The 17,505-nt window shown below is 36.1% G+C and overlaps 1 pseudogene; it reads right to left on the bottom strand.

Moving 5' to 3' along the window:
- Positions 1 to 11,665: 11,665 nt before the first annotated feature.
- LOC118842448 lies at positions 11,666 to 11,952 on the bottom strand (annotated as a pseudogene).
- Positions 11,953 to 17,505: the final 5,553 nt, after the last annotated feature.

The raw sequence follows: 17,505 nt of genomic DNA, 5'->3' as shown, positions 1-17,505 counted from the left end.
AAATCAGGTACCCATTTTGACCTTATCTTGGCACATGATACAAGATATTGGCCTAGTTTCTGCCAAATTATTTTCTAGTTTTCCCATCAGTTTTGATAAATAGTGAGTTCTTGTCCCACAGGTTGGAGTTTTGGGTTTAGTAAACACTAGATTACTATAGAAATTGACTACCATGTCTTGCGTACCTAACCTATTTCGCTGATCCACCACTCTGCTTCTTTGCCAGTACCAAATAGTTTAATGATTGCTACTTTACAATACAGTTTTAGATCTGGTATGGCTAGGCCACCTTCCTTTGAATTTCTTTTTATTAATTCCCTTGATATTGTGGACCTTTTGCTCTTCCACATGAATTTTGTTGTTATTTTTTATGTTTATAAAATAATGTTTTGCTAATTTGATTTGTTTGGCGCTGAATAAGTAAATTAACTTAGGTAAAATTGTCATTTTTGTTATATCAGCTAAGCCTACCTATTAGCAATGAAATTTTTCTGATTATGTAGATTTGACTTCATTTGATTGAGAAGTGTTTTGTAATTGTGTTCATTGAGTTCCTGGGTTTATCTTGGCAAGAAGATTCCCAAATATTTTATGCTGTCGACAATTACTTTAAATGAAATATTTCTTTTGATCTCTTCCTGAGGGGCTTTGTTGGTCATATAAAGGATTGCTGAAATTTTTTGGCTTATTTTGTATCCTGCAAATTGGATAAAGTTTTTCATTATTTCACATGGATTTTTAGTTGATTCTCTAGGATTCTCTAAGTATACCATCATATCTGCAAAGAGTGATAACTTTGTTTATTGCCTATTCTGCTTTCTTCAATTTATTTTTCTTCTCTTATTGCTAAAACTAACATTTTTAGTACAATACTGAATAACAGTGGTGATAATGGACATCTTTGTTTCATCCCTGATCTCACTGGAAATGCTACTGGCTTATCCTGAGTACATAGATGCTACTTATCATTTTAAGGAAAACTCCATTTATTCCCATGCTTCCCAGTGTTTTTAATAGGAATGGGTGTTGAATTTTGTCAGAACCTTTTTCTGAATCTCTTGAGATAATCACTTAATTTCTGTTAATTTTGCCATTGATGTGGTCAATTATGGTGATAGTTTTTCCAATATTGAAGAAACCCTATATTCCTGGTATAAATCCCACCTGGTCATAGTGTAATGCCCTCATGAAAAGTTGCTGTAATCTCTAGGATAATGTTTTATCTAAAATTTTTCATTTATATTCATCAGGGAAACTGGTATATAATTTTCTTTCTCTGTTTTGGCTCTTCCAGTTTTAATATTAATACCAAATTTCTATCATAAAAAGTATTTGGTATGACATCTTCTTTGTCTATTTTTCCAAATAGTTTATACAGCATTGGAATTAATTATTCTTTAAATGTTTGGTAGAATTCACTTGTAAATCCATCTGGCCCCGGAGATTTTTGGTGGGGGAGTTTATTGATGGCTTGTTCAATTTCTTTTTGCTGAAAGGGGTAAAGTATCTTATTTCCTCTTTGGTTAATCTAGGGAACTAATATTTTGTAAATATGCATTCATCTCACTTAGATTGTCAGATTTATTGACATAGAGTTGGGGCAAAATAGTTCCTAATTATTGTTTTAATATCCTCTTCATTGTTGGTGAATTCACCCTTTTAATTTTTGATATGGGAAAACTGGTTTTCTTCTTTCTCTTTTAAATAAATTAACCAGTTTATCTACCTTATCAGTTGTTCATAAAACCAGCTCTTAGTTTTATTTATTTGTTCAATAATTTTCTTACTTTCAAATTTATTGAACTCTTCTTTGATTTTAAAATTTCTTATTTGGTATTTAATTGGGGGTTTTTAATTTGCTCTTCTTCTAGCTTTTTTAGATACATGCCCAATTTATTGATCTCCTCTTTCTCCATTTTATTCATGTAAACATTGAAAGATATAAAATTTCCCCTAAGAACTACTTTGGCTGCATCCCATAAGGTTTGGTATGTTGTCTCCTTATTGCCATTGCTTTGATGAAGTTATTATTTCTATAATTTGTTGTTTGACTCACTCATTCCTTAGGATTAGATTATTTAGTTTCCAATTAATTTGTTGTCTATCTTTTCTTGGCCCTTTATTTCATGTGATTTTTAGAGCATCATGATCTGAAAATGTTGCGTTTAATAATTCTGCCTTTCTGCATTGGATAGTGCTTTTATGCCCAAGTACATGATCAATTTTTGTGTAGGTACCATGTGTCCCTGAGAAATATATATTCCTTTCTATCCCTATTCAATTTTCTTCAGAGGTTTACCATAGCAAACTTTTCAAAAATTCTATTCACTGCCTTAACTTCTTTCCTGTTTACGTTGTGGTTAGATTTATCTAATTCTGAGAGGGGGAGGTTGAGGTCTTCCATTAATATAGTTTTGTGTTCTATTTCTTCCTGTAAATCACTTAACTTCTGTAAGAATTTGGATGTTATACTACTTGGTGCATATGTGTTTAGTAATGATATTGCTTCATTTTCAATGGTACCTTTTAAAAGGATGTCGTTTCCTTGCTAATCTCCTTTAATTAGGTCTATTTTTGCTTTTGCTTTGCCTGATATCAGGATTGCTACCCCTGTTTTTTTCATCAGCTGAAGCATATTATTCTGCTTCAGCCTCTTACCGTTACTCTGCATGTATCCCTCTGTTTCAAATGTGTTTCTTGTAAACAATATTTTGTAGGATTATGGTTTTGAATCCAATCTGGTATCCTCTTCTGTTTTATGGGAGAGTTTATCCCATTCACATTAAGAGTTATGATTACTGTGTCTTTCTCTCCATTCCTCCCCACCTACTCCTGGTTTATGCTTTTCTCTTTTTTTTCCCTTTCCCTCCTCACCAGTATTTTGCTTCTGACCAAGGCTTCTCTCAATTTGCCCACCCCTTCTATCATCTTCCCCTCCTTTTTCTTTCCCCTTTCCCCTCCTACTTCCTATAGAGTAAGATAAATTTCTATACTCAAATGAGGCTGTATATTATTCCCTCTTTGAGCCAAATCCTATGAGTGTAATGTTCAAACAATGCTCCCCTCCCTCCTTCCCTCTTTCTCTCTACTGTAATAGGTCTTTTCACTTCTTCATGTGATCTAGCTTACCTTTTTCTGTCTCTTCGTTTCTTCTTCTCCCAATATAATCCCTTTTTCACCCCTTAATTCATTTATCATCACATCAAAGTCAACTTATACCCACACCCTCTGGCTATATATACCACTTCTAAAAGTCATAATAAAGATAGAGTTCTCAAGAGTTACAAGTATCATCTCCCCAAGTAGGAATGCAGAAATTATTGACTGGCATTTTTTTTCTCTTTCCTTTTTACTTTTTTAGACCTCTCTTAAGTCTTGTATTTGATGATCAAATTTTCTGTTGAGCTCTGGTCTTTTCATCTGGAAGGTTTGGATGTCCCCTATTTCATTGAATATCCATTTCCTCCCCTGAACAATTATGCTCAATTATGCTGGGTAATTGATTCTTGTAATCCAAACTACTTTGCCATCCAGAATACCAAATTCCAAGCCCTCCAATCCTTTAATGTAGAAGCTGCTAGGTCCTGCATAATCCTGACAATGCTTCCACAAGATTTAAATTGTTTCTTTCTGGCTGCTTTCCATATTTTCTCCATGACTTGATAATTCTGGAATTTGGCTATAATATTCCTTCGAGTTTTCATTTTGGGATCTCTTTCAGGAAGTGATCAGTAGATTCTTTCAATGATAATTTTACCCTCTGGTTCTAGGATACCAGGGCAGTTTTCATTAATGATTTCTTGAAATATGCTGTCCAGAATCTTTTTTTTATTATTGCTTTCAGGTAGTCCAATAATTCTTAAAGTATCTCTCCTGGATCTATTTCCCAGGTCAGTAGTTTTTACAATGCAGTATTTTACATTTTTTTCTATTTTGTCTTTCTCTTGATAAGTTTGACTGACTCTGGCTCATACAGTCAGGATCTTCTACTTGCTCAATTCTAATTTTTAATGACTTGTTTTATTTAGTTATATTTGTACCTCCTTTCCCATTTGGTCACTTTTATTTTTAAGGAGTTGTTTTCATGGATTTCCCTACCTATTTGTCCAGTTGTATTTTTTTTTTCTTTTATTTTAGTTGTATTTTTAAGTAATTTTTTTCTTCATTCAGTTTTTGTCCTTCCTTTTCCAAGTTGTTGACTCTCTCTTGCATATCTCTTATTTCTTTTCCTAATTTCTATTCTACCTCTCTTATTTGATTTTTAAAATCCTTCTTGAGTTCTTCCTAGAAGGGTTTTTGGGCTTGAGACCAATTCTATTTCTCATTTGAGGTTTTAGATATAGCTATATTGACAATGTTGTCCTCTTCAGAGTTTGTGTTTTGATTTTTCCTATCCCCATAGAAACTTTCTGTGATCAGTGTTGATTTTTGCTTTTTGGTAATCTTGTTTGCCTATTTTCTGGCTTTGACCATTGGGGTCTCCTGCTGTAGCACATGTGGCACTGTCCCAATCTTCTTGTGCTTGAGGCAAGGGGCCTGGTCATTGGCTTCTGGTATGGCAGCTGGAGGCTGTAGGTTTCTGGCAGCTTACCTTGGGCTGAGGTGGGATCCTAGTGTCTGGCATGTGCTGAATCCAGGTGGAGTTCCTCTGTGTTTCCCCAGGGATACATTGAAGCATGTGGAGTTTTGGCCACTGTAGGACACCTGAAGCACCTGTAGGTCTGCGCACTGGAGGAAGCTTGCCTGCCCAGAGTGGTGCAAGAGCACAGGTATATCTGTCTGCTAAGGACTGCCTGCCCACCCAGGTCTGTGCTGAAGCACATGGTAGTTCTCAGAGCTGGCATCTGCCTTTTCCCCTGGCTATGATAAGGCAAATGATAAGGGTCCTGGGATTGGTATTTGCCTGTTACACCACACTGGGACTCAGGATCTTCTCTTGGTTTGCTGATGTGGGGCTTGCTGCTGGCTTGCTGAGATGCTTCCTGTCCTGGAATGGGCTCTCCTTTTACCCAAGTGAAATGGACTTTTCTTGCGAATCCTCCAAGTTTCCTGGGCGGAAACATTGCTCCACCCAGTCTTTCTGTTGGCTTTGCTTTTCCAGAATTTTTCCTGGGGTGCTATTTTCTGGGTTTTCAGAGGTCAATATGGGAGGATGACAGTGATTTACTGCTTACTCCACCATCTGGGCTTCCAGAAGTCCACGAAGACATAGTTCTCTAGAGAAGAAATCCAAGCTATTAGATGCCCTACAAAAAAATTCTCCAAATCACTAATAATTAGAAAAATAGCAATTAAAACAAATATGAGGTTTTACCACATACACAACAGATTAGTAAAAATCACAAAAAAGGGCAATGACAAGTGTCAGAGGGCTGCATGAAAATAGGCACATTAATCTACTCTTGCTGTTTCTATAAATTGGTACAGCTATTCTGAAAGCAATTTGTAGCTATATGCTCAAAGTGCCTCAACTGTCACATCATTTGATCCAACATTATCATTCAAGATTGATATAAAAAAGATGAAAAAGACAAATACAAAGAAAAATAGTGACAATTATGTATGGAATATAGTCTTCTTCTTCAGTTTGGTTTGGCTATTGGTGAATATGTAGTTCTTAATCCTTCCTTACTCTATCATCTGTATAATATATCTCCTGCTTGGAGTTTTTTGAAAGGCACTCTCATTCTTTTTAGATTTGTTTATTTTTCACCTTCCTTTGAAGTATCCGGGCCAGACTATGAAAATCTCTCTGAGCTCCTTCTTCAAATATATCCAGAATAGAAAGTAATCATGGAAGAATTGAAGCATATAATGAATTGTTCTTCAGTTGAGTCTGACTCTTCATGACACAGTGGACTATAGCATGCAAATACTGTCTATGGTTGGCAAAGATATTGGAATGGTTTTTCATTTCTTCCTTCAGTGGATTCAGGCAAACAGAGGCTAAATGACTTGCCCAGGGTCATACATCTAATAAGTATATGAGGCCAGATTTTAACTCAGGTCTTCCTGACTCCAGGCCCAACATTCAATCCACTGAGTCACCTAGTTGCTTCTAATATAATTAATGCCTAAAACAAGTGGGAATGTTAATTTAGCCTGGAGTAGAGAAAACTTAAGAAATACAAAGCAGTTATCCTCACATATTGATGGGGCTTTCAAGGGTAAAAGGCAAAGGAGCTATGCAGCTCCTGAAAGTATAGGTAGGACCAAGAGTAGAAGTTTCACTGGGACAGATTTCAGTGTAGAGTAATAACAATTTTCAAGCAATTAAACCTGTCCAAATATGTAACAGTTCCTTGGATAGTAGTCTGGTTATCATCCTTGCAATTGTTTAAGCAGAGACCAGCTAAAGGGTTGTTAAGGAATTTCTATGCTGAGTCACAGGCTGAAGTAGACTCTCCAAATTTCCTTCCTCCTCTACAAATTTGTGATTCTTATTCACAGTGATTTTTTTCTCTCCCATATATTACATTCATGTAACATTTGCCTAATAGTACAGTTTATTGAGCAATATATTTTATTATTTATGTATGTGATTCGATTGACAATTGTGATACCTATCTGCCTCCTCAGCATTTACTTTCATCCTTCAATGGTTTCAATCAGTCATCAGACATCTATTAAGCATCTACTATATGTCAGACACTCTGCTAGGAATTAGAAATACAAAAATAAAAAATAAATCGTGCCTGCCTGAATGATATTACAATTATTTACTAGGACTAAGACTATTAAGACTACTACTCCTACCCCTGCTCCTACTCCCACTGCTCCTACTACTACTTTTACTACTACAATTACTACTATGTTAAAGTTTTAATAGATAAATAGATCACACTGGATTCAGAAGATGGCATATAAATTACAGAATGTGAAATATTTCCTAATTTAGCTCAGATAAAACAAGCCTTCTAACTCCTACCTTACACGGTCTTTAGGGGGGAAAAGGTTTTAAAATCTTCCTAGCTAATAAAAAAGTATCCTCAGAACATAATTTCTGCTCTAGATATGTAAGGGAAGGGTTTATAGCTTCATTCCTTCATGTTGAGGAAATCAGGAGGAAATGGGGGAGGGGGAATATAAGAAATTTGTATAACTGTCTACCGCATGATCTATTCTTACCTCCTCACCTGTAGCTGGAAGTGCTCCCTTTTGACACAGATTTCTTGCCTAGGGTTTTTCTAGTTTGCTTTTAATTCCATTTAGGAAGACCATGGTGTTGAGTTTAAAGTTGTTCAGTTTCATGTTGCTTAAGCCTTGGATATGATCTACAAGGTCTTGGTCATACCTTTGTTCTCCACATATCTCAACACACAACTCCAGAGTCTTAGATAAATAAATTAGATAAAGTCCTGATTGCTGTGTGGCTTCTCTTTGTACTCTAAGCCTTTTGTCTAGGCAACAATATTGGTGCTAGTTGGTTGGCCATTTTGGCGCTCCCAGTAAAAGTAGGTGACAGTTCCGTGAACAGACTTTGCTTTAATGATCTTGGCATACCAGTACTGAGGGCATCAATGCAAGTGTGCCCAAACTCTGGGATCTATATATAATGAATCCTTTGAAGTGGTCACTTGTATTTGAATTAACACTATTTCAAATTATAATTATATAAATTATGGTAATTGTTTCTACTCCAATGTAAATATGTGGTGCAAATTCAAATAATAAAATGATTTCATCAGACTCATTATTTGTACAGATTGGGACATAATTGTAAGTCAGATCATATCACTATCACATTTCTTGTGGTATCAGACAAAACCATACGAGGATTTAAGAACTTGAGCTACTATGTCATTGATCAGTAGATATTCACACCAAATCTCATTCTTAACAAAATCTGTCCAATATTGTCAAAGATTTCCTGGAAATTATCTGTGAAGTGACTATCATAGGCCTTCACGATGATTTTCTTGGTGCTTATGTATAGGGACCACTTATCTAGATGGCATATCAACCAGCTGTGTACAAAATCCGAGACAGATTCATCATTAACACATATGCTTATGCTCACACCACCATTGGCAGAGCTATACATTGCTCATTCCTTTATATCAGTGCCATCCTTTTTAGGAAAAAAAAACACATTTTGAAAGTGACTGAGTTGTCTGCAACAAAATTGGTAGTTTTATACTTGCTATCATATGCATGGCAGTCAGTCATAATGGCTTTGGATGGCTAGGGAAAGGATGGGCAATGTTTTATAGATGATAGGTTACCCCAACAGCATTTTCCCCAAAATGTTCCTGATTTTTTTGATAATTTCATTGTGGGTTTTAATTATTTTCTTTTGAATGAATTAATTGTACTGAAGCTACACTCCTTATAGGCTCAGGGCTGCTAAGGCCAATGCCCCTAGGTTTCTGTTCAGAGGTCACATGACTTGTAGTTAGCTCTTCACCACAGAGCAAACAAAGAGATCTGAGAGGCTTTGTTTTATTGTTTGTTTTTTGGTAGGCTGGCACTAGGCTGGGCTTCCATGGAATTCTCCAGGATTTATCTGGTCTTTTTTGTCATCCCAATTTTGTGGTCTCAGTTTAGACTTTGCCTTAACTATATAATAAAAGCTAATAATTTTACTCTAATTGGATCTATTTTTCCTGTAAGAGGATATTACTATCTAATTTCTGTCTGTATGCCTTCACAAGATGATTTTTCATGAATGAAAGAAAAAAAAATTTGTTAATCACTTATTATGTATTACACACTGTAATAAGTACTGTGGATACAAATACAAAATATTCTATCCTCCAGGCATTCCGATTCTAATAGTGACTCTCAAGACTCACAGTGGAGTGATGGCTCAAGTAGTTTTAGTTGGGAAGAATTCCAAGTATTGTGATGTCTCCCATAAGGCATTTAATTATAATGATCATTGCCAAAGTGTAATATCAATTAGGTTGGGACTTTCTTACTGTTTTAAAATGATTAAGTGTTTCTGAGTCTTACTAGGTGCTAAGCCCCAGGCCCAAACCCCAATTAGGTGCTAAACCTATGTGGGTGTGAAGCTTCCAGGGTCCTAAGGGGAGGGACTAACTCCAGAGCCAATCATAGCAGCCTAAGTTCTGATCATTCAGATGACATTTGATGACATCTGAAATGGTATAAGAAGAGAAGACAGAGCTATTTGCTCAGGGACCTCACTTAATATAAGGGCTCAGGGCTCAGGGCTTGCATTGATGTGGAGATTTCAGGCCTCTGTAGCTAAGGGCCCTCCAGCTCATAAACCCTGATGCTGGGACTTTGTTAAACTCTGGTAACTATGTATTGGGATTTGAATCAGACAAGGTCTGTCTGTGGATGTTTGTAATTTGTTCTGTAATTTTGCTCTGAAGTTCAGGGTGCTGGATTTTTCCCCTGAACTAAGTGAGTGATATTTGTATGCTGGATTAAAGTAAGCTTGTTAAAATCTTAACGTTGCTTTCCTTAGTAAAGCAGATCAAAAGAACCTGGGCTTTTGCAGAGTGCTGGCAGCGTTCTTGTTGTTGGGCTTGTTTTGGTTTTTCACCCCCACAGCAGCTGCTAGGCAGATTATTGAAACACAAAGCAATGGTACTATTGATTTGATTGTTATGTTCAAATCAAGAATAGAAAGGGGACAGAACATATGAATAACAGCAGAGAAAATGGCAAATGACCTGAGTGGATGTGGATGGCCAAATGGGATGGAAAGTTACCTTAGTCAGATGTGGTCTGCATTTTCTCTTTGCCTATTTTATTCATTTTCACAATTGTATTTCGTAACATACCTTTGGCCAGGGGGACAAAATATAGTTGAGTTTCTGAATGTAGTGACCACAATTCAGGAACTATTTAACAAGTGTCTACTATTCGTCAAGATCTAGATATACAGCTTTAGAGTTGATTTTTTAAAAGTAAATGTATGTATCATTTGTATTTATGTATTTTTTGTAATAGTCTTCCCTTGAGGAAGCTGTACCTTGAGGTACAGTGGAGAGAGCGGTGGGTCTGGATTCAGGAGGACCTGAATTGAAATCTGGCCCCAGACACATACTAGCTGTGTGACCCTGAGCAAGTTACTTAACCTCTGTTTGCCTCAGTTTCCTCAACTGTAAAATGAGGATAATAACATTCCCTGCCTTGCAAGGTTGTTGTGAGGATCAAATTAGTTAAAATTTTAAAATGGTCAACACAGTGCTTAGCACACAGTAGGCACTGTATGTTTGTCATCTTCCTCTGATCCCTTATTAGGTAGAAAGTACTTTGAGATTGGGAATTTTATTATTTATCACTGCTCCTCCTAGAAAGTGCCTTAAACATTTTTTTTAAATCTAGAGCTGTGCTTTCAGTGATTGTTGGCAATTCTGAGAGTGGAAACACTTCCATTGATAGCATTCAGCTTTATATTCCACTTAATTTAATGGGACGCAGAGAGGTTTTGACCAACTCATTGTCATATAACTAATATGTGTCACGAGCTGAACTAAAACTCACTATTTTCTAAGCATATAACTGTCTTGCTAACCTTTATACCAAGCTGCCTCTAACCATGAAAATTTTATTTTAACTTTTTTTCAATAAATCCATGACTTTTATTGGTAGAGGAAAGTTCCAGTAATAAAACTCCCTTTGTTAATAGAGATTGACAATTTTTCTTCAACTTATCAATTTAGACAATTGCCTAAGGGCACTGAAAGGTTGAATGACATAGATAACATTTCCATTTTGTGTCACAGGTAGCACTTGGACCTACATCTTTCTGACTGAAGATGACTCTCTATCCACTAGGAAAAAATTGTCTTTGCAAGTAATAGGTGAATAGTTTATGTTCATGAAATTGAAATAAACTACATACAATTTTCTTCCTAAACTTATACAAAACTTCTAGTAGCTCAATGGCATTCTATTATAAAAGCAAGTAGTAAATTGTCTTTTTTTCCTTTCTTTTTCTCTGTCAATGCACTGAGCACAGATAACAACCTGCAGGCCTAATTAGATGGAATGTAAGAATTTTGTTTCCCAGGAATTACATGAAACTATATATGCTCCAAAAAAAAAATGCTTAACCTTTCTTTGGCTTGATGATAAATGACACTGGAATTAGTTTTACTTGAAAAAGTACAGCCTAAATCACCTTAGAGTTAATTACTTAGAAGTAAGTGATAAGACTAGAGGTTGAGGGTGGCAAGAAAGGCTCAGAATAACTCTCCCTCACTGATAACACTGTGAGCAAAGAAGAAAAGGTGTCCTTGCATTTGTTTATTTCTGCAGTGCTCAAAATAGCTTTGTTATATCAACTAGTTCCAGCTCCTTGCCCATTTACCTCAAGAGATAGAAATAGCTAAGAAATAGCCAAGAGGAAGAAAGTATTGGAATAAGTGAAAAGGGAAATCTGCTTTATTAATGGGAAATACACAAACCAGCTTTTCTTTTCTTTTCTTTTTTTGTAAAATCAAAGTACTACTTTATTAAATGAGTTGTTTTACATAAAATATGAACATCAATATAATTATGATTGTAAAAAAAATTATAACAAGGATGGACTGATTTTCAGGATTTCCAAATCAGGGCCCAACTCTACATTTACACAGAATTGTCTTTGCGTGAAGCTCAAAAGGGAACAGCATAAAAATGAGTGTTTCTGTAGCCCCTTTATTTTTGCTGATCAACAGTTTGTTAGAAAAGCAGCTGCAGGTTTTTAACCTAAGGTCTGAGATAGTAGAAGAGTCAATAGATGCCATGAATTCACCTGTAAACAACTTAATGCCTGAGCATCAGCCAATTCTGGAGGAAATGGAGTCTTAGGATGCTTGCTCTCAAAGTGCTGTTTGAAGGTCTTGGGGTCCGGCATTTGTGTCCTACAGACAGGTATATATCAAGGCAGCCTTAGCAGCAGGCTTCTGATTATGTCCTTTCTTTTTCTGTACAGCTTGGTTTTGGGCATTTTTTCTGCTGAAACTGAATCTTCTGCTGTCCACGAGCCATATCTTCGAGCAGCTCCTGGGTATCCGCCTCTCTCTCTGCGGCCTCTGCCTAACGTGCGGGGCTGTCCCGAGGAGGGAATTCCTGCGGAGAGGTTGAGGCTGCTGGGTGGCAGGGAATGAGGGGAGGCCGCTCTCCAGCCTCAGTCGCCAGACCGGGACCAGACTGAGGGGAGCCCCGGCCTGGGGTGACCTCTGAGAGAGACCTGGCGGCCTCGGCTAACCTCACTCCACACACCGCACTACCCTCTTGATCACAGAGCCCGAGCCCAGCCCTTCCGCCCCATGAGCAAGAATTGGGGGGAGGGCCCAAACCAGCTTTTCATTTTGTAGTTTTGCTGCTAACAAGAAAAGTACCAGTTTACTTATCATCCTGGCACTTCATTCTCTTTTGATTGCACGAGGTAAAAAATGAAATAAAAGTGAATACTTTTTTAAAAAGTCAAGTTGAATTGTAAACTTGGAGAAGTGAAGATGAAAAATGATCTTTAAAAAACACAATTCAGTTAAATGCTTAACAGTCACATTATACTTTTCACCTTTACAATTTTTAGAGAATTAATTAATTCTCAGAAATGCCCTAATCACCAGGGAAGATGAAAAACGATTATACTGAGAACTTCAATGTATTATCAGCCTCTAATATTGGGGGAAGAGGTGTTACTTGATCCTTTTGTACATCCCAACTTCTCCAGTAACTTCATAGAAGAGGTAAAACTGTTCTCTTACCATAGAATCTTCCTGACTAGCATCCCATTTAGAATGCTAGAAATTCCCAATACATGTGTGGTAATTAGGAATACATTTTCCAAAGCTTCATGATTTTAATATAAATGTGTTGAGCAGAAACTAAATTAAGCATTTTAAATATATACAGAGACGCTTTTTAATTGCAGTGGGAATGATGAGTTTTCAATTTTATGCTGAGACATTTCAATAGCTCTTAGATTACTTCTACTGTGGAGTTAGTTATGCTATTGGAGGCTAATATTTTCTCTGTGGTATAGCTCAAGGGAAGATGTGGGATAATCACTCACCTACCCCAAAGGAACATCAAAATATGATGCATCTTTATAGGATTTCATCTAGTCACCTCTCTTGGGTGACATCTGCAGGCAATGCATCTTATTTTGAGAAAGTGCTAACAGTTGGCTATAATGCTGTTCTCCACTGGCTTATCTAACCTAGGCCAATACTTCCCCTTCCATTGACAGTCTCTGTGAGCTAAAATTAAAGCACAGTGTGTATCTCCCAGCTTGTTTCTGGGAAATTGCTATTTTGAGATGATTTATAGACCCATGTATTATGTGAGATGAAAGTGAAATTAAACTACATCTGATGAACACCTCCATTTTACAGTTGAGGAAACGTAGTCTCATCGTGGTAAAGTGACTAAGAGGATTGCTGGAAGAGTTGGAGCTAGAACCTTGGTATATTGATTCAAAGTACATTGTTCTTGCCATTATAAGACACAGTTTATTTTTACTACATTAATGAATAGAAGGAAAATGTGTATGTGTTTACGAGAACAAATTTTGCATAATTTATTTGAACTGGTAGTTCACAAAATTAAAATTTCTATATCCCAAAAGCTTAAGGACATAAAAGAGGAAAAAACAAAACAAAAATAAAACTATGATTTTTACTAAATGCCTCCCAATGTTTTAAGTTATAGAAATACAGAATCCAATAGGAAGAAGAAGAATCAAAGGTCCCCTAGTCTAAATCATACCTTGACAGGCATCCCATCTTAATGATCTTCAAGTGGTTCCCCTTGCTGATCAAGGTGAGACCTACAGTCAATTCCTTCCTGTTTTGAAGGACTAAATTATTTTAATATCATTAATAACACAGTGGCTTTTTGGCAGAGATAGAGCCTTGGAACATATCTGAATAGGTCAAGATTATCTGCCCATAATGTCATAGGTATACACACTGAGGATGCTTATCTACCACTGTCTCAAATGTGTCTCAAGTCCTGAAGAAGGACTACATCTTCCCTTCAGGATATGAGTGTGCTCCTAAGGAGCCAGAGGGAGATTCTCTAATGTCATTAGCTAGAGTTCCCACTGGTGTGCTTCCTCTCTATACTTCCTAAAATCTGAAATTAATTACTCAATAATCATTTAGTCTGCCTACCTGAAGTAGTTTTTAGAAACATTTTTCAAGACGGCTATTGGGTTTGTTGTTCAGTTGTTTCAGTCATGTTAGTTTCTTTGGTATTTTTTTTAGTTTTTATTTATTTTAACAGTATTTTGATTTTGCTCAATTATACATCAAGAAAATTTTTAGCATTCATTTTTACAAGATTTTGAGTTCTAGATTTTACTCCCTCTACCCTTCTGAAAATGATAGGCAGTTTGATATAGTTTATACATGTGCTATCATGTAAAAAATATTTCCATAATAGTCAATATTGTGGAAGAAGAAACAGATCAAGAGGAAAAAATATACTAGAAACAACAAAATAAGTGAAAAAGATATGATTTGATCCCCATTAAGAGTCAATCAGTTCTTTATCTGGATATGGATAACATTTTCACTTATGAGTCCTTTGTACTTGTCTTGGATCATTGTGTTGCTGAGAAGACCTGAATCATTCATAGTTGGTCATCGCAAAATGTTTTCCTGCTTCTGCTCACTTCACTTTGCATCAGTTCATATAAACCTTTCCAGGTTTTTTTTTTTTTTCTGAAATCTGCCTCTTCATCATTTTTTTGTTGCACAATTGTATCCCATTACGTTCATATACCACAGCTTGTTAAGCCATTCCCCAAATGACAGGCATCCCCTCAATTTCCAATATTTTGCCACCATGAAAAGGATTGCTATAAATATTTTTACCCATGCAGGTCCTTTTCCCTTGTTAATGATCTCTTTGGGATACAGACCTACTAGTGGTATTGCTGGATCAAAGGGTAGGCACAGTTTGGTTGCCTTTTGAGCATATTTTCAAATTGCTCACCAGAATGGGTCAATCAGTTCACAATCGCACCAACAGTGAATTAGTGCCCCAATTTTCCGACAACCTCTCCAACATTCATCATTTTCCTTTTTTGTCATATTAACCAATCTGATGGGTATGATGTGGTATGTCAGAGTTGTTTTAATTTGCATTTCTCTAATCAAAAGTGATTTAGAGCACTTCATATGCCAAAAGATAGTTTTGATTTCTTCATCTGAAAACTAACTGTTTATATCCTTTAACCATTTATCGGCTGGGGAATGGCTTTTATTCTCATAAATTTGACTCAGTTCTCTATATATTTGAGAAATGAGGCCTTCATCAGAGACACTTGGTGTAAAGATTGTTTCCTAGTTTTCTGCGTTCCATCTAATCTTGATTGCATTGGTTTTGTTTGCACAAAAGGTTTTTAATTTAATGTAATCCAAATTATCTATTTCACATTTTGTAATGCTGTCTCTTGTTTGGTTATGAATGCTCCTCGCCCTAGGCTATTCTTTGTTCTTTTAATTTGCTTAGAGTATCACCCTTTATGTCTAAATTATGCACTCATTTTGACCTTATTTTGGCACCTGGTATGAGATGTTTATCTATGCATAATTGTCATCCTATTGTTTTCCAGTTTTCCCAGCAGTTTTTGTCAAATAGTGAGTTCTTATCCTAAAAGCAGTGGTCTTTGGGTGTATCAAACACTAGCTTATCTTAGTTGTTGACTACTGTGTCTCATGTACCTAATCTGTTTCATGGATCCCCCATTCCATTTTTAAGCCAGTATCAGATAGTTTTGATCATTAGTGCTTTATGATATAATTTGAAATTTCATGTTACTAGGCCATCTTCCCTTGTATTTTTTTTCATTAATTCTCTTGATATTCTTGCCCTTTTATTCTTTCAGATTAATTTTCTTGTTTTTCTAGCTGTATTAAATAATTTTTGATACATTGTTTGTTATGGCACTAAATTAATTAATGTAGGCAGAATTGTCATTTTTATTATGTTGGCTCAGCCTACCCATGAGCAACTGATATTTTTCCAATTGTTTAGATCTGACTTTATTTGTGTGAAAATTGTTTTGTAATTATATTCATATAGTTACTGGGTTTGTCTTGGCAAGTCGACTCCAAAATATTACATATTGTTTACAGTTATTTTAAACAGAATTCCTGTATCTCTTGTTAGGTTTTATAGGTCATATAAAGGGATACTTATGATTTAAATGGGTGTAATGGTAAGAAGGGTGGTCCTTCTTTACTGTTTGCTCTTGTGGAACGGTAAGGCAATCAAGTGCCTTTAATGAGTCTTGCCTTTGTAGGTAAAGTGGGATCTTTTGTCTTTTGTTTTGGAGTGCTTCTCAGCAATAAGGTAATCAAATACCTTTGATGAGTCCTACCTTTCAAATGCAATGTCAAGTGAAGTGGGACCATTTGTTGTCTTGGAGTGCTTCTCAGCATTGAGACAATGGTGTCATTGAGTCTTGTCTTGTTTGAATCAGGAGCAATTGATTGGAAAAAATGTACATGACAGTGGCGCTAGTGATTAAAGATCTTTTCCACATCCCTTTTGCTAAGTAGGCCCTTAGCCCTCAGGGCCCTGAATAGGGTATATGAGCTCTAAGGTTGGTGCTTTGCTTTTGAGATATTTCACATTGTCTTCCATTTTTTCATTCCTTTGGTTCTGTTTTAGAATATCTTGATTTCTCATAAAGTCACTAGCTTCCACTTGCTCCAATCTCATTTTTAAGGTAGTATTTTCTTCAGTATCTTCTTCTTCTTTTGGACCTCCTTTTCCATTTGGCTAATTCTGCCTTTCAAGGCAATCTTCTCCTCATTGGCTTTTTGGAGCTCTTTCATCAACATTATTCATATACTCTCTCTTAGTAATGATGCCTAAATACAAATTAAAAACAAACAGCAAACTCAAATAGCAAAAGAGCTCCAAAGACAATGTGAAATATCTCATTGGAAAAACCACTGACCTGGAAAATAGATCCAGTACAGATAATTTAAAAATTATTGGACTACCTGAAAGCCATGATCAAAAAAAGAGCCATCATCTTTCATCATCATCTTTTAGCTATCATCTTTCAAGAAATTATCAAGGAGAACTGCCCTGATATTCTAGAGCCACAGGGCAAAATAGAAATTGAAAGAATCCATCGATCGCCTCCTCAAATAGATCCCAAAAAGAATTCTCCTAGGAATATTGTCGCCAAATTCCAGAGCTCCCAGATCAAGGAGAAAATACTGCAAGCAGCCAGAAAGAAACAATTTGAGTATTGTGGAAACACAATCAGAATACTCCAAGATCTGGCAGCTTCTACGTTAAGAGATTGAAGGGCTTGGAATACGATATTCTGGAGGTCAATGGAGCTAGGATTAAAACCTAGAATCACCTACCCAGCAAAACTGAGTATCATGCTTCAAGGCAAAATATGGATTTTCAATTAAATAGAGGACTTTCAATCTTTCTCAGTGAAAAGACCAGAGCTGAATATAAAATTTGACTTTCAAAAACAAGAATCAAGAGAAGCATGAAAAGGTAATCAAGAAAAAGAACAAGAAAAAGAAATTGCAAGGGACTTACTAAAGTTGA

The sequence above is a fragment of the Trichosurus vulpecula genome, chromosome 3 (assembly GCF_011100635.1).
Source record: "Trichosurus vulpecula isolate mTriVul1 chromosome 3, mTriVul1.pri, whole genome shotgun sequence".
Lineage (NCBI taxonomy): Eukaryota > Metazoa > Chordata > Mammalia > Diprotodontia > Phalangeridae > Trichosurus > Trichosurus vulpecula.
Note: the sequence above shows the minus strand (reverse complement) of the source record. Positions and strands in the feature narration are given on the sequence as shown.